Source organism: Macaca mulatta, chromosome 1 (assembly GCF_049350105.2).
Source record: "Macaca mulatta isolate MMU2019108-1 chromosome 1, T2T-MMU8v2.0, whole genome shotgun sequence".
Classification (NCBI taxonomy): Eukaryota; Metazoa; Chordata; class Mammalia; order Primates; family Cercopithecidae; genus Macaca; species Macaca mulatta.
Window position 1 is genome coordinate 42,504,033 of NC_133406.1, and position 18,648 is coordinate 42,522,680.

At 40.3% G+C, this 18,648-nt stretch overlaps 1 protein-coding gene across 3 annotated transcripts in view; it reads left to right on the forward strand.

Annotated features, from left to right (window-relative positions):
• Positions 1 to 1,259: 1,259 nt before the first annotated feature.
• Positions 1,260 to 18,648, forward strand: part of RNF2 (ring finger protein 2) — a 55,110-nt gene continuing 37,721 nt past the window's right edge. For all 3 annotated transcript variants that reach the window (XM_078001394.1, XM_015121931.3, XM_078001395.1), the window contains exon 1: positions 1,260 to 1,351. The gene's annotated coding sequence lies outside the window, so the exon portion shown is untranslated. The remainder of the gene's footprint in view (positions 1,352 to 18,648) is intronic.

Consider the following 18,648-nt stretch of genomic DNA (forward strand, 5'->3'; position numbering starts at 1 on the left):
TTAACACCTGTCCTCTTTCTTTCCACCCATCCAAGGCGTCAAGGACCATCTTAAATCCCGGCTCCTCAGGAAATCATCCCCAAACACACCAGCTGGAATTGATATTTTTCTTTTCCAAATTCCTGTGTAAACTCATATCATTTATTTGGAATTGCTTATAGAGAGTTTTAGAGCGTTAAAGAACTAGAAAGGACCTAGGATTCAATACAATTCTCCCATCTCGCAGACGAAGAAAGAAAATCAAGTGCAGAGGAGCTATGCAATTTACGTAAGTCACATAGACACACATTGGAGGTTATGAACCTAGTTTGCCCGATTCCCACTGCAGTCCATTGGTTTATGCCTCAAGTGCCTTCAGATTTACGGTCTGGTATTGTTGGCTATCTTCTCAATAGAACATGACATTTCAACAATAGTACATCTTGAGATCAGGGAACTTTCCATTCTTCGTTACTTCAGCTCATAATTTATACGCATTAAATGTCGGATAATTTACTGGAGACTGACTGGCTGTGTTTTAGGTAATGATTACATCTATTAATCCATTACTTCGTAAATCCTCAAGTTCAGAAGATAATACCGGAAGGGGCCAAGGAGGTAGGATAAAGCAGCAGCAAGGTAAATAGTAAGAGCTGATGACCACAATCAGAATGTTAAGCTAAGTTTAGAGTGGAAGGTCATTTTCCCTGGAGTAATTACACTTGCAGTTTTATCCTGCAAGGATGAAAAGTGTATGTTTGTTGTATGAGGGTGGAAGGGTGCCGAAGTTCATGTGAAGTTCTGCAGACCAAAGCTTAATGAGGATTTCCGCCGGTGGGATAGGTTTAAGAGGACGAACTCACGAGAAAGAAGTCTGAGTCCAAACCTCAGAGGCTGGCCAGGGCAGTGTAAAGGGTGGGCCGAAGCCAGGGCAGAAGAACCTAAGTAAAGGTTAAGCACGAGGTGAAGGCGCCGTCACCCGGGCGTTGCCTGGGGGCTGCGTCGGGCCGCGGTGGGCGCCGGGGGGGCGTGGCTGGCCAGCCCAGGGCGGGGCGGTGGCTTTGGTTCTCCAGGCCAACACGCGGCGGCGCACCCTCCCCTCGCGCCGCGGGCCTCCCCGCGCTGTGCACGTCCTCGTCCCGCGCCTCCGCCCCTCGCTCGCTCGCTCCTTCCCGCCCTCCCCGCAGCGCCGGCCGAGCCGGCTTCCCCTCAGTCTCTCATGAATATTGAGCGGCCCCTGTTGTATTTCCCGAGCTCCATTGCGGAAGCCGAGGCTCGCCATATTGTGCGGCGGCGCCGGCGGCCGCGGCAGCTGATACCCGAGTCTTGCTCCGGCCGCGGCCAGCGGAGCCCCAGGCTGGGGCAGGAGCCGGTGAGTGGGGCGGGCGGGGAGGCGAAGGGCGCGGAAGCGGCGGGCCGGGACGCGCGTCTGCTCGGCCGCGTTGCAGGCGACTGACGGGGACCGCGGAGTAGGGGGGGTGTGTGTCCGCGGGGGTGTGAGGGGACATGGCGCCGCCGCCGCCCCCGGCCGCTCTTGGGGCGGAGACGGCGGGGGAAGCGGCTTCTTATTGTTCCCGTGTCTTCGAGGGTCGTGGGAGGGAAGGGAGCTGGTTTGCGGAGGACCCAGTTAGCGAAGCGCCGGGATTCCTTCCTTCGCCGCGAGCCTTTCGCTACCCTTTCCTCCGCGCGGAGGCCGGAGCTGTAGCGCGGCCCCCTTGCCTCCGGGGGCGGGGGCCCCAGCCTCTCTGCAGCCCTACTCCGGAGGCGGACGGAGTGGAATGCGGGTTTTTTCTCTGGGCTTCCCCCTCGCAGCCAGGGATGTGTCTCTGCATCGTGGGGGTGGGGTAGGGGCACTTTGTGCAGATATCGCTCCTTCCTCTTGGGGGGTCGGAGTCGGGGTTCCAGTGTAGAGGAGCTGCTCGACGTCGGGGTTCCTCGGGGAGACCCCTTCTGCTTCACACATTCCTGGAGTGCCGCCTCCTGTTCTGGAGTATCTGTTGCTGCTTTCTAAAGCCGCGAGCTTACCCAGGAGGAGTCGTGGGGGGAGGGGGTGTCTTGGTTAGTTTCTGCGGGAAGCTTCGCGTTTTGAACCCTGTCGTTCCTGCTGAGATCCTAGTACCCACTGTTGCCGGGAGCCCACGTCCTGCTAGTCAGAATCGTTTGCCTTCTGCAGAAGTCGCCTTCTTGCTTTCAGAGATGGTGTTAGTAAAAATTGATCTCAAACTTGGAGGTTTATTTCAGTTATTTGCCCGCTAAGACCAATTATAGACCCATCTATTTGAAGCCCCTTTGGGTATCTTTTCCGAGGCTGTCTGAAGTTTTAGAGAATGTAACTTTACATTATAAAATGGTTTGAAGATGTCAGGTTTCTTTGAGGTGCCGTGAAAAGGATATAGGTTTGCATTCAGCATTTTAGTAATACGCTGTTTTTTAATTTTAGAAAATTAAGGCATGGTTTCACGGTTTTAAACCGCGGATATGTTTAAAACGAATGTACGAGCGATTTGCATTACATAATCTACTTTTGGTAGTTCCAAGATGATCAGTTGGAATACTTAGACTAATTGGTAGCTAATCTGTCTGTTTTGCATTAAGTGCAGTTGTTGAATATTTTAATAACTTAGATTGGTGTGAGAGTTTGCTTCTTATAGTGAAATTTGATCCTTTGATTTATAAAGTATTTAAATAGCAGCAATATGACTCTTGGTTATTCCCTTTTTCCCCTGAAATTTCTACTTTTCACAATCAACAAGTATCTTTAAAAATCTTGATTGTACTCTTAACCTACTTTTTAGTAAAATAATAGGTAGTTATTACATGTGACTCCTTTTTCTAGGAGTAGCACAGCGAATATGGTCTCTCACTTTTTGTAAGGATTGTAGTTATTTCCCTCAGGTATCCTTGTGGCATCCACATTTAAGGTTAATTATAGTAGAGGCAGATTTATGAAAAAACCTGCCCGAGTCAGGCCAATCCGTTTGAATATTTGAAAAATAAGCTAGTTATCGTAAAGTGTGTTGCATAGAAAATTTTCCAGTTACAATCACTAACATAATGTAGACCATGCCGACTTTAAAAATACTGGGAATCTGGAGTTTTTCTCTGCCTGTGTGAAGCTCCCAGGTTTGAATGGATAGAAATATAGACCAGGTCAGCAAACATGTTTGGAATTTTATTACTGACCTACAGTTTGTGGTGTCACGTCTGTGTGTCTGATCTGATTTATTCATGATTTGTGTTTATGTTATGCAGACTTTGGAGTAAAGGTGATATATGTGCCCAATGAATAATATATAACCAGATGTTTCAGTGACAGTTTCATTTCTATACATTAGCAAAGAAGCCTAATTTCTTCCAGCAAGAGAAATGAGTTAACATTAAAACGCACTTTATTAAAATTATGGCAGTGTTTCTAGTATGACTTAAAGCGCTTCATAGTTTTGTAATGACTCATTTATTAAATTCTGGATAAACTAAAAATGCATCACAGTTTGCAGCTTTTAAGAAAGGAAAAATATCAGATTATGTACTCTGCCCACAGATCTACAATTGATTTTTAATTCGTGTTATTTATTGCACACGCTGTAGAAGACATTGTCATCAGACAATGGTTAATTTCTTGATTGAGTCATTTATTTGCCATCTTAGCTGTCATAGCAACTTACTATTTCTTTACGTTTAATACTGAGTAGGTGCCCATGTAATTTGGGGTACAAAGGTGGTATTATAGCATTTACACAGTCCATTCCTTAAAGGTACACATATCCTGACCGTTTGCCCACTGGTCTTCTGCCCTTTCTGCCTAATGTGTCTACTGGGTCTTCTGGTATTTCTTGTGGGAAGTGCAGTTTGATTGGTCTTACATAAATATTTTGACTGTGGTCATGAGACTCTTGGCATTTAAGTAGAAGCTAGTGTTAGTGTGTTGCCAGGTAGGAGCTAGGTGATGAGTCCCTGACTATAGGTGCTAAGAGCGTTGGTGACCCATTACGCAGTTTTGTGTTGTGTGGAGCAACTCCGGTAGAACTGGCCATGTTCTTAATTCTCCTTTGCTTTACGGTTTTTAGGCAGCTGAGGCAGAGTGGTGTGATTGGGCTTAGTTATATATCTTGTTGGATGCTCAGGAGCTATAGACATTGCTAAAAATTCTAAGATTTCTGTTGCTTAAGTTTACCTTCTCCCATTTCATTTTGAGAATTAACCTGTTTGCCATTTATCATAATTTTAAAAAATCAGTTTATCTGTATTAAGTACAATGGTGAAGTTATTTTTGAAACTAACCTTGGGTTAAATTTGCTAATGAGGGCATACTATTAAGTGAAGTAACGAGCCAAATGAAAAACGTAAGCATTTTGGTCATTTGTTTTTAAAAGATATGTTACTTAATGGCCTCTTCTGCAAGGGGGATTTCTTTTTTTTCTATGCTATAGAGTGGAGTTGTATGAAAAGGTTAGATTCTAAAGTCGATGCATAGAACGAAAATCACATTTAGTAAAAAAAAAAAAAAAAAAATCATGCTTGAAAATCCCTCAGGAAGGCACAACAACATACCAATAAGTTCAGCTAAGCTTTGGTGTTGGAGCAGATTACTGTTTCTTTGAGCACTGCGTGAAGTAGTTAGCTTGCATTTAGGGACCTTGCATTTGGGGCGGGGGGGGGGGGGGTGGGATGGGGGAGGAGCGTTCGAAGGGGAGTGCCTTTAAATCTAAGAATCTGGATCCCTTGGGAGGCCGAAGTAGGTGGATCACGAGGTCAGTGTGTTCGAGACCAGCCTGACCAACTTTGTGAAACCCTGTCTCTACTAAAAATACAAAAATTAGCCAGGCATAGTGGCATGTGCCTGTAATCCCAGCTACTCAGGAGGCTGAGGCAGGAGAATCGCTTGAACCCAGGAGATGGAGGTTGCAGTGAGCTGAGATCATGCCACTGCACTCCAACCTGGGTGACAGAGTGAGACTCCGCCTCAAAAAAAAAAATCAGGATCTCATGCCACAGTATCAGAGGATGTGAGAACTGGGACCACTGGGGAATAGCAGAACAATTTTATCATTTCACATTATTTCTAGGATATGTACTATATTAACAGAGGTGAGTGCATCTGTTTGGAATAACTTGCACTTTTAAAATTATTTCTCATTTTCTCTCTCATTTAAACAGTGTAGTAGTTTAAATCACAAAAAGTGATTTTTATGCTGCAGCTTAACAGAAGCAAATTTAGAGGGTTTCAAGTTATCCTCTATGAAATAGTTTTTATAAAATAACCCAAATTTTGTTTACTTTCCCTTCAGTGAAGCAGCAAGTTTTCTGAGAGCAGTTAGAATTATTGTGTTTTACAATATACTAGGGTACAATAGAGGAAATGGCGACTTCAGTAGGAATTTCAACAGAAAGGATTTAATATAGGGAGTTGGTTAGATGAATGTTAAAAAAAAAAAAAAAAACAAAAGCGGGGGAGGGGGGAACATTACAGTAATCAGAACCTAAGAGCTCAGAGAAGAGGTTCTATGGACCCGGTGGTGGACTTTTGAGTAGGTCAGCATTGTGCAGTTGCTGCTAGTACTTATAAAGGCATGTGTTACTGCTGGTTCTGGGAGAACCACAAAAACCTGGAGACTGGAACCATTTGCTAACTGCCAGGGTCAGGGACTGCAGTTGCTACTGACAGGAACTGGAAGGTTGTCCCTTCTCCCATCTTCCTGTGTTCCAGTCTTCACTTACTACTGCTATTGGCAAAGCCTAATGAGATCCCAGCTGGCAAAGGAGTTGGTGAAACATGGTTGCAGTCTCAGCCATAACAACATAGAGTCTGGGAGGGTAGTTTTGGAGTTGAGAGACAATAAATAAGTAAATGATGTGGACAAATAGTGTAGGTTAAGATGTAGTAATTTAAATAGGGACATCTGTGTTAACATTGCCTTTCAAAAAATATTTATCTTTTGTATGCCAGACCCTATGCAAGGGATGAGGAATAGAAAAATGAATCAAACAAGGTCTTTGTTCTTGAGGAATTTATAGTTTAAGTGGCAACAACAAATAAACTACTGTACAGTGTTTTCAGTGCAGTAACAAATGAGTGCTGTGTTTTGGGAGCCCAAAGGACATAGCAACCAACTTGCCTCTTCTCTGCCTACCTAAACTTTATAACTACTCTTTTTGTCTTCTATCCTGATTAAATGCAATTTCATTCTTGCTGACTGCTGTGTTCAACCCAGCTCCTGTGAAAACTTTTTCTCTGAGATATCTCAATTTTGTCACATAATTATTATTTTGTATTTCTCTGTGCTTTATTCATCTAGATTATAAAGACCAGTGCTTTCTTTGCACTTTTAGCTTAGTACTGTGCACGTAGATGCTTGAGAAATACTTTTTTCAGTGGCTGATGGAAGTAAAATATTGATCATTACCTTTCTAGACATCATTTCTTCCTTCCAAGGTCATTAGAAAATAGTTTGGGTAAAGTGTTACTTGATTTTACAGATAGAAAAATTGAAAGGATAAAATAATCAGCTAATTTAAACTGCATAGCACCAATAGGTGATCTAAAAATGGGGCTTTGGATTTCTGATCCCCTATCTTTCAGAGCCAGCAGTTTTGACAGGCATTCCTTTTGATGGCTAAATAAAATTCTCTCCTACTTCTTGGTATTTTATAAACTAGTGTTCTCAATCTCAAGTTATTTTGGTGTGGGGTCGGGAGAAATTCCTCATTTCAGTTCCCAAAAATAAAACATTATGTAGTTTCTTAATTGTCCACTCTTTGTTGTCTTTTTTTTTCTCCTTCCTATATTGATGACCACTACCTCTATTCGCTATTGCGAAATGTGCACATCAACAGTACTTCATTTTGACTTCTTTTTAGAAGAACGTTCTGCTTGTTTCCCCCACCATTCACACACCATGTTGATTTACTTTAAAACCAACTAATTCTTCACTTAAAAAAAAAGATGTATGCCTCCATGCCAGTAATTGCATTAAACCCTCACTATTTACACTGTTTGCTATATAGAGTCTTATTCAGTCTGGGACAGCTGTCTTGGAACCCAGCCAAATGTTTTCTAGAAGGCTTTACTATATTACAGAAGGGGTAGTATTGTGTATAGTAGAAGGAGTTGCAGAATTGAATGCAGGAGACTTGGTTTCTAGGTCTGGTTCCACCACTAGCAAGATTCTTGGCCTGAGCCTATTTTCTTTTGTCAAAAAAAAAAAAAAAAATTTAAAAATATCACCCTCACTGACCTTACAGATTATTTGAAAAGATACAAGAGGTAATGTAGGTAAAGGGGTCTTTGTAAAGAGTAAAGCACGTTGTAAATGTAAGGGGTGTATGTGAAGAAAGAAAAAGTGAGAGTGAGATCCATTGGTCCCTGGCTTGGATCTTGGGGATGGTTTTGTGTCTACTTTCAAGTTGTTGAGTTTCTATATTTAAAAAAGTGTTTAGGGTGGTAATGGGGTGTGAGAGGAGTTGTGGATGTCCTATAACCTTACTTGTCACAAATCTGGTTGATAGTGTAGCATCCCCCCCCTTAAATAATGTTTTTTTTTTTCATCTTTCAAAATTTTTTATTGAGGTATAACTGTGTACAAAAATACACACCAATTTTTACATATATACACATTTTATGTATATATGTATATACATATTATAAACATGTATAGATGTATATTATAAATACGTATATATGTATAAATACAAATACAACTTTTACATACATACATACATTTTAACATATATATATAAATATATATGCATGCACCCATGTAAGCACATCTCAAATTAAGAAGAACATTCTATTACCCAGGAAAGTTTCAGTGTTAGCCTTCCCCTGCTGATCCTTTTCCCTAACCTGTGACACCCCCCATTATTTTCCTCCTCTGTTTGATCTGACATCATGGAATATCTGTTCTTCCTTCAGACCATTTCAGACTGATTCCTTCCTCTTGTTCCTTTTTGGAGACCTTTCCTAATAACTGCAGCACTCTTAACTCTCCCACCACTCTTAACTCTCCTACCACTCTTAACTCTCCTACCACTCTTAACTCTCCTACCACCAAACCAGAGGTACCCAAAGTAGGGGATAGGCAATCCAGCATGTAACACACAGGTTTCTAGCACCACTATTCATGATACCCAAAAATTGAAACAGCTGAAATGTCTGTCAACAGATGAATGGATAAACAAAATGTGGTATAAACTTAGAGTGGAATATTATTCAGCCATGAAAAGGAATAAAGTACTAACACATGTTACAGTGTGGATGAACCTTGAAAATATGCCAAGTGAAAGAAAACCACAAAAGGCCACATAATACATGAGTCCATTTCTGTGAAATATCCACAGTAGAAAAATCCATAGCTTGGTGGTCATCAGAGGTTTGGGAGATGGGGATGAAACTGCTTAATGGGTAAGGAGTTTTACTTTGGAGTAATGGAAATGTTTTGGAATTAGGGTTAGTGGCTGCACAAGACTGTGAATGCACTAAATGCCACTAAATGTTCAATTTAAAATGGTTCGTTTCACCCCGGTAAGATTTTTAAAAAATGAAGTGGCTATCATTTTAGGTGAGCTGAAAAGTTTGAATGAGGCATAGACTCCTTGAATTTTTAAGCCGTGAAGTGCTGGGCAAATATCAGCTGGGGATGCTGAAGGAACGAACTACCTGAGGGTCAGCAAGTATGGCTTCAAAGCTCTGCCTCAAGTAATGATAATGATAATAAGAGATGGTGATAATAATAAGAGATACTACACCTACAATGCTTAGTATGAGCCAGGCACTGTTCCAGGTACTTTACATCTAAAAATTACTAAATCCTTACAACTCTTAAGAGGTGGTATGACATCACATTTCCATTATAGACAAGGAAACTGAGGAATTGAGAAGTTTAAATGAAGTCTCCAAGACATAGGAAATGACAGAGTCCACATTTGTACCTAGGCAAGTCAGACTCTAGACACTGAAGTCTCAAACACCAGGCTCTGCGCTAGGAACTCTCCAGGTTTTATCTCATTTAATCCTTTATTAAGGTAGGTATTATTGTTATTTCCATAAAAAAAGATCCCCTTCATAGTCTCCCTACATTCCGTGCCTTCTAGTTTTTCCCCTACATTTATTTTTATGTTGATCTACATACTCCTGTCATTATTTTCTCATTTTGCTTCATTTTCCTTTTTCTTTTCTTTTCTTTTTTAAGAGACAGGATCTTGCTATGTTGCCCAGGCTGGAGTGCAGTGAGGCAGTCATAGCTTACTGCAGTCTCCAACTCTTGGGCTCAAGTGATCCTCCCACCTCAGCCGCCTTTGTAGCTGAGATTATAGGAGTGTGCCAGTGTGCACACTAATTTTCTTATTTTCTTTCTTTTTTCAGAGATGGGGGTCTCATGTTGCCTAGGCTGGTCTTGGACTCCTGGTCTCAAGCAGTCCTCCCACTATGGCCTCTCAAAGTTCTGGGATTACAGGCTTTGGCCACCACATCCAGCCTGAATTTTATTATTTGCATTTTCTTTTGGTCTCCCATTACTGGAAGGCTGGGATTTTAATTACTGTTGATTTTCCAATATCCAAAACAATGTGTGGTACATAATAGGCTCCAAAATATCTAAAAGGAATAGTGCACGTGACATTAACTAGTATTAGGTCTTGTGTGCCTGTGTTTGAGTAAGATTATATAATACGTAATGTTCTCCTTTTTAAACTTAATGTCTCATATTAAAAAACAAACAAACAAAATACCTAGATGTAGCTCATTCTTGGATGGATGTTAATAACCCAGATTGGATGTAGCAGCATTTACTTAACCAGTTTCCTGTTAATCTACATTCCCCCCAGTGTTTCTCTAGCATGCAAACAATATGGCATTAAACATCTTCAGAAATGACTTTTTTTGTATATGTGTACTTACTTCTCTATAACTAGTGTCTAGAAGTGAAACTGCCGGGAAAAAGGATATATACTTTAAAAATCTCTGTAGGTAATGCCAAGTTTTCCTCATTATCCATTCCTGGCAGAGCTGCTGCGGCACACAATGGGTTTCAATATGCCTTGGACCAAACTGGATATTATTATTTCTTTTTGCTAATCTGATGGCGGAAAACGGACCCTCAGTTTACAGATAAGGAAATGGCGGCTTAAGTTCCGGGACTGTTCACATAACCGGCAAGTGGCAGAGCCGTGATTTGGCATCAGAAGCGACTCCGGAGAGAATGCGACAAAGCTGGACACTCTGCTCTGTGTCCTGGGGCACGTCTGGTGATAGATGGGCCTTGCCATGCTGGCAAGCAGGCCTTTCTCTCCCATCTAGGCCTCTGGCACCTCCGGGCCGGCGGAACGCTGGCTCTTCTCCATTACGAGTGCCCTTCCTGAGAGCGGGTTCCTCAGCTCTAAAATGGCGGCCGCCAGGACCCCGAGGACACGCCCCTAGAGGCAGGGCCTGAATTCCTAAATAATTGTCTTTCAAGATTGACATGCCGCCTCAGTTTCTTTTTTTTTTTCTTTCTTGTTTTTAGTTTTTTTTTTTTTTTTTTTTTTTTTTTTTTTTTTTTTAAAAGACAGGGTCTGTTTCGCCGGGGTTGGAATGCAGTGGCACCATCTCAGCTCACTGCAACCTCCGCCTTCCGGGGTCAAGCGATCTTCCCACCTCAGTCTCCTGAGTAGCTGGGACCACAGGCGGGCGCCGCCACGCCCGGCTATTTTTTTTATATTTTTGGTAGAGACGGGGTTTCTCCATGTTGCCCAGGCTGGTCTCGAACTCCTGAGCACAAGCAGTCCGCCCGCCTCGGCCTTCCAGAGTGCTAGGATTACAGGCATGAGCCAGTGCACCCGGCTGTTTTCACCTGGGATACATGTGTTGATTATATCTTGAGAGAACACCCCAAAAGTTTCGTTACACTTGTAGGAACAAAACTGTCACTTTGCAGATTGTTTAAATGACTAGGGCCTGAGGGAGTAGGGAAAGCATGCTCTACAGATCGAGTGTCCCTTATCCAAGATCCATAGGACCAGAAGTATTTTGGATTTCAGGTATATTTTTCCGGATTTTGTAATATTTACTTTATACTTACCAGTTCAGCATCCCTAATTCAAAAATCTGAAATCAGAAATGCTCCAATGAGCATTTCTTTTTAGCATGACTTTTTTGAGCGTCATGTCCATGTCCAAAAAGTTTTAGATTTTCTTATTGGGGTGCTAAACCTGTATCGTTTATTTTGGCTGGAAATTACTATTGTAGTTTTTTGTTCGTCTGTCCTTGTTTTTAAATTTAAATGGAGTCTCGCTTTGTTCCCCAGGCTGGAGTGCAGTGGTGTGATCTCAGCTCACTGCAGTCTGCGCCTCCCAGGTTCAAGCGATTCTCCTGCCTCCTGAGTAGCTGGGATTACAGGCGAGCGCCACCACCCCCAGCTGATTTTTGTATTTTGGGTAGAGATGAGGTTTCACCATGTTGGCTAGGCTGGTCTCGAACTCGAACTCCTGAACTCAAGTGATCCGTCTGCCTCGGTCTCCCAAAGTCTGGAATTATACTAGGTGTGAGCCACCGTGCCCAGCCTGTAGTTTCATTTTATATGAGAGTTATATCAGATTCAGAAAATCTCTGCTTTTAAAAATATACTTGGCAAGATTGGAAGTTATATCTGTTGTTTAGTTTTAATGAACCTATCCTTTTGTCCTTGATCTTAAAATTTTTAGTTAGCATATTTGTGAAGAAAACAGGGCTCTTCGAATTAGTGCCAAGGTGGGTTTCTTTTTATATAGATAGCTGTGGGGTGCTATCCTCTAGGAACATTTCTTCATATAATTGTAATGTATGTTTTTAAAGGCTCTCAAATATTAAAGTACTATCTAGAATAGTAAGACTAAATTTCTTTGTTCTTAATGTTATTAGAATTGTTACAGTTGCATTGAAATGTAGATCCCATTTATCAGTTTGGGTTGTTCTATGATAATTTGTTAGTCTCTTGAAATTTTTTTTTTGGGAGTTCTCCATTACTTGAAGAGTTCTTCATTACTTGAAAAGATAATATTATAGTTGTGTATAATGTAGATAACATTATTAATGTCAGTTTAATTTGTTCTGAAAGCTTTTGAGTAATCTTTGGAATACTTGATTTAGGAAAATTAAGACAATATTGGTGTGCAGTGAGAAAAAAATTTTACAAGATAAGTTATCCATCGTTCTTTTTTTTCTTTTTCTTTTCTCATTTTTTTAAGAGACGGGGTCTCCCTCTGTTGCCCAGACTGGAGTGCAGTGGCACGATCATAGGTCACTGCAACCTTGAACTCCTGGGCTCAGGAGATCCTCCCAACTTAGCTTCCTGAGTAGGTGGAACTATAGGCATCCACCATCACACCTGGCTAATTTATTTTATTATTTTTTTTTTATTTTTGTAGAGACAGGGTTTAGCTATGTTGCCCAGGCTGGTCTCAAACTCCTGGCTTCAAGTGATCCTGCCTCCTTGGCCTCCCAAAGTGCTGGGATTACAGGCGTGAGCCACTGCACCTGGCCTATCATTCGTTTCTTAAATGGATTGTTTTTATTTTTAATCCCTATGTTCAATATGTTGCTTAGTCCTTTTGGAAGTAGTTTAAGAGCTAAGAATGGGGGGAAATCCATAAATTATTACTTAAATTGTCTTTGAATAAAATGTTATAGCATTCAGTTGTTGCTTTTTTCATTTTTAAAATTTATTTTTTAAATTTAGGAAATTTGGAGAAGTAGGAAAAAATGCTGTTGGTACTTAATCACACATTTTGCTCAATTTACGTTTGGAAATAAATTTTAGATTTTGGTTTGATTTTGTTTAAAACATAGTTTTAACTGTATTTTATATGTAGATATAAATTTATGTATGTTTAAAAATCTGGGCTGGGTGCGGTGGCTTATGCCTGTAATCCAACACTTTGGGAGGCAGAAACAGGAGGATCACTTGAGACTAGGAGTTCAAGACCAACCTGGGCAACATAATGAAACCCTGTCTCTATGAAAAAGAAAAATAAACAAAATTAGCATGGTGTGGTGGTGCACACCTGTAGTCCCACTTACTATGCAGGCTGATGTGGGAGGATTGCTTGAACCCAGGAGTTCGAGGCTGCAGTGAGCCATGATCACACTGTTTCACTTTAGCCTGGGCAACCCTATCTCAAAAAAAAAAAAAAAAAAAAAATCTAAATATCATTCACATTTTCTGTGCCATAGCTAGTTTGTTAACGTTTTTAATGATTAATATTTCAGGTGTATGAACCATAGTGTATTTAATCATTTCCTTGTGGTTGGTTTATAAGGCTTTTTAAGATTTGTATTTATGTTTATGTTGATGATAAGGTCATCTGTTATTCATGTGGCAGTGGGATGGAAGTAAAGCAGTACTTGTTGTCTCTGTAAGGTTACCTTTCCAAGAATGAATCTGTGACTGTCTTTGATGGCAGTAGCTTGTTGTGCAGTAGAGTTGAAGAAAACAAAGAGGGCATGAAAGAAGATAGCCTGTTTCCCCATGTAGGCTTGAGAATTCTTTTTTAGGTAGTGCAGAGCATATGTTCTTGACCTTCAGTCCAGGTGTCTCTAAGGATCCACGAATACAGTCATCCCTCTGTATCCACGGTTTCGTGTCCTTGGATTCAACAAACTGCAGATGGAAAAATACTCTCGAGGAAAAAAAAACACACACACACAATAAAGAGTGCAACAGTTTAAAAATAATACAAATTTTTGGCCAGGTGCAGTAGCTCGTGCCTGTAATCCCAGCACTTAGATGGATGGATCACTTGAGCCCAGATGTTTGAGACCAGACTTGGCAACATGGTGAGACCCTGTCTTTACAAAAACTACAAAAATTAGCCAGGCTTGGTGGTGCACACCTATAGTCTCAGCTACTCAGGAGGCTGAGGTGGGAGCATCACCAGAGCCTGGGAATGTCGAGGCTGCAGTGAGCCTTGATTGCGCCACTGCACTCCAGCTTTGGTGACAGTGATACCCCGTGTCAAATAATAATAGTAATAGAAATTTTGAAAATGCAGTCTAGCAACTAGTTACGTAGCATTTATATTGTGTTAGGTACTATAAGTAATCTAGAGATGATTTAAAGAATATGGGAGGATGTGTGTAGGTTATGCAACTATTACCCCATTTTATGTAAGGGACTTGAGCATCTGTGGCTTTTGGTGTCTGTGGTGTGTGAGTATCTTCAGAACCCCATGGATACTCAGGGAGAACTGTACTCTGTAATTTTGTGTGCATGTGTTTTTGTATGTCTTTTTTTCTCCCAGAGGTGAGAGTTCCTTACTTTCATCAGATTCTTAAGGGGAATGTAGACCCAGAACAGTTAAAAACCATGGATTACAGGAATTTTGTTAAAAGTAGAGGTAGAGGGAAAACTGTAAAAAGTATTTGAAACGGCATCTGTTGTCTTGAATTAATGTTAGTTTTCCTTCCTCTTTATTGTTAAGTAATGTGGAATGAGTTTTGTTTTTGAGAGAATGGATTTTGCTACTTTAACTTCTTAAGTTTTTGTTTATTGTGTAATGGTTTTCTCTTTTTAATATTGATTATTTGAAGAACTCACGTTAAGATTATCAAAGTCTAGTTGTTTATAAGTAGCTTTGCCCTAATGGGCATTTCAGTATATGTATTTTTGTTGTTTGGAGCTCTTTGCATTATTTCCAGAGCAGTAGATTTTTTTAGATATCACCTAAAACATGCTCATTTTATGGATAAAGAGGTTTAGGTCTGTATATTGACTTGGTTAAAGTCATGTTGATTTCCAGTATATATGAAGTGTGCCATTTGCTGCTTTTGTGAACCTAAATATTATGCTAATTTTAGATTTATCAGACTATAAAACTTCTAGTAGTTTCTGGTTTCTTGTTCTAGCTTCCTCTTCCTGGTCCCTGGCTTTCTTTCAGCCTTTGAAACCTCTGGAGCTACTTCTGCCAGGATTAAGCTTTTTTGTTGCAAGTTGCAGAAATCTGGAGACAAGGCCAGAAGAGAAGAGAGAGATTAAATTAGTTTACCTTTTGGAATTGTTTCAAGAATGAAAAATGAGAATAGAAGTCTCCTGAATCCCAGTCTGGCTGCTACTCCATAATAGTGTTTTTTTTTCCTTTTTCTGCAAAAGAAAATCTACCTATGTGACAGGGGACATGGGAACCACATTCTTTGCTTATCTGTTCTTGGCTATTTTTGCCTTAAAACTGCTAAAAAATCTGTGCCTTATTGTAATATGGTAACAATAATAATGGGAGTTGAAAAATTGAGGGAAAAAAGTACCAAGCCCATATTACCTTCTAGAACATAACTTACGTAGCTGTCCTTGTAGCGCTGATGCAAATTAGTGTTATCTCTAGTCACATTACCTTACAAATACTTCAGTCGTTACATATGGTATTGTTATATTGAACGACTGGAAAAATGTCCTGATTGCAGCAGACATCTTCATATTAGTGGCTTTATTGTTGTAGTAGCAGTAGTAATAAATAATATGTTTGGTTGGTGGCTAAGCGTATGGCCTTCTCACTCAAACAGACCTGGGTTTGAGTCTTGCCTCTGACATTTACTGTGAGACCATTAAGCACGTTAATAGCATTGTTTTCCACAACTGGGATTACTTGGTCAAATAATATGAAAATTATATTTTTATCTCTAGAAATGAATTCCTTAGCTGGTTTTTGAATGGGTTATTCCAGTTCCTGTTAGAAGAGTGTAGAGGTATTAGCCTTCAGCTTTTCTCTTTATTGTCTTTCTGAATCTGATTATTTTCTTAGGTCTCTACCTGACCACAAATTTAGTTTGCCATTAGATTGTGGCCTTCCCAGAAAAGTAGAATTTGTTAGTATATTTCCAGTGACACAAGGGAATGTTACTGTGACTTCTTGCGTTGCTACTTGCTAAAGCTAACATTGGCACTTAATGAACATTTATCTACCCAGGAAAGGATAACAATCTTGAAATATACCACTTTTCAGAAGCTGCTGACTTATGCTATGGCATATGAGGCCTGGACTAAGAGTCAATAGTTAGACTTCTCTTTTTGTTTTGTCTTTAATTCAAATTTATGTAATCTTTTAGCTTTGCTTTATGCCTTAGTTGTGTTTCACATATCCATCACAAAGATACAGGTAACTGATCTGTGTCATTAAGTCTACAGATTTATTTATTGGGGCCAATCATATGTGGTGTCAGCATAGAGTGGCAGTCAACAGTCAGTAGTAACCTGGATACTGCCACCATATCAGTATACTCCCTTGTTTAGAGGTTCCTATTATCTGGGTAGGAATATGAACTGAAGTTGATAGTTTCCTTGCTCACTTAAGGACTTAAAATTTTTCTGTTCTGCTTAGGAAATTATTGACATCCTTTGGTTTTCTTGGTCTAAGGGCACTCGGAGAATTAAAGGTAGTTCTTTTTAAGAATGTGATGAATTTGTGGAATAGAGTTGGTATGTGTTCAGGACTGAAAGCCTGGGTTATGCCAAAGTCTGAGGTTTAGATGACTAATGGGTCACTAGATTCAAATAAATTGGATGAATCAGTAGACTGGAAACTCCTTTGGCAAGCAGAGGTTGAAACATCCTTAGAGAAAATGAAAAAATCTAGCCTGGCAGATGAGAACCAGGAGGAATGAGTACTGGTATAAGGAACATGTCTTGTCAGAGGGACAGACCGTTAAGAATTGAGGAAACAGTCTGGGCAAGGTCGCCCACATCTGTAATCTCAGTGCTTTGGGAGGCTGAGGTGGGAGGATCACTTGAGGCCAGGAGTTCAGTACCAGCCTGGGCAACATAGCAAGATCCCATCTTTACAAAAAGTTAAAAAAGTAGCTGAGCGTGGTGATGAGTCTGTAGTCCTAGCTACTTGGGAGGCTGACATGGGAGGATCGCTTGAGCCCAGGAGTTTGAGGTTACAGTGAGCTATGAGTCACTGAGCCACTGCACTCCAGTCTGGGTGCTGGAGTGAGACCCTATCTCTTTTTTTTGTTTTTTTTTTTGAGACGGATCTCGCTGTGTCACCCAGGCTCGATGGAGTGCAGTGGCGTGATCTCGGCTCACTGCAAGCTTCAGCTCCCGGGTTCATGCTGTTTTCCTGCCTCAGCTTCCTGAGTAGCTGGGACTATAGGAGCCCACTACCAGGCCCGGCTAATTTTTTGTATTTTTAGTAGTGATGGGGTTTCACCGTGTTAGCCAGGAGGTCTCAAGACCCTATCTCTTAAAAGGAAAAAAAAAAAAAAAAAAAGAAACAGAAATGGAAGGTTCTGATTTCAGGCAGAAACCAGCCAAACAAACAAAAAACCACACAAGATCACAAAACCCCAGATGTGGCAGCCTTTAGCACCAAGGCTACCAGTATAGAGGAAAATCGATAGCTTATTGTTTCAAATACATATGCAATTATGGCAGGTGGACGTGGAGAAGTATGGAAGTAGCCATTCTCTTTAAGACAGTGTGGAAAAAAAACGGCAGGAATCCTTAGGTATGACTTGGGGTAGGCTAGATGCGTGAATTTTAATATGCAATATGCCTCTTTTTGACTTTGAAAATAGAAGATTGGAGGAAACAACTGGTTGTTGGCTGAAGTATTCAAGTTGAAAGAAATTGCTAAAGGTAGAGTATTTTCTTAGCTCAGGAGAACGAGACTGTTTTTAGGCAGTGCACTGTCAGAAACATTTAATTTAGCCTGCTTTGATCCGCAGAATATTAAGAGTTTAGAGAGCTCTTGATGCTACTTAACATAAAGGTTTAAATTTACAAGTGAGGAAACTGGACCCCCAGCTGTAAGTGACTAGCCCTGTGGTTCACACAAGAATCTAGAAGCAGTGATTCTTTACCATTGGAGTGTATTTGTATAATAGAAAATTTGTGCCTACCCCTGTTTCAGTAACCAGTATTACTGTAATCAAGTTGTCTCCACCTTGTGGCAGCAAATATTTTACAAGGCTGAGTACAAACATGGAAGAAAACTGCTAGGGAGAACTTTTAACTGTTTTTGAGGAAGAAAGAGGCAGGTAGCTTTGTGACAGTTGTGTTGCTTTTTCAAAGGCAGCTGTGTCTCATTGCCTACATTCATATTTTGTAACCTTATTAAGGAATTTATATACTCTGTATACCTGAATCAGGCAATCATTTATTGTTGACAGTGTAGGAAGTTATAGTGTTAAGCTTATCTTTTACAATTTTCGGATATACACACATGCATATTATATATACATAAGATATATGTGTATATATTCACATATACACATATTTCTCACTCTTTCACCATCTTTGTCATGAGTTAGAAGAGCATGCTAACTTTATAGTGGAGAAGAGAGAACTAAACAATAATGATGTTGGGAAACTTGCCCATTGCATGGAATGGAGTAGCTAGATCCTAGCCTCTTTAAATATAAAAAAAATTACAAGAAAGTATAGGTGGTTGTTTTTTACAATTTTAGAGTATGGTTTCCGAAAATGCCATAGAAGAAAAGTACACTAAATATATAAAAGATAAAAGTTGTGTACTGAAGAAGTCAAAAGACAAAGCAGCAAAATGGGGAAAGTTAACACTCATGACAGGCAAAAGGTCGATTTCCTTAAAAGAAGGAGTTATTACATGTTAACTTAAAAAAGAACTAACAGAAATGGATATAAATAATTGGTAGACCAAAAAAAAAAAAAAAGGCCAATAAAACTGTGAAAAGATATTCTGTTTATC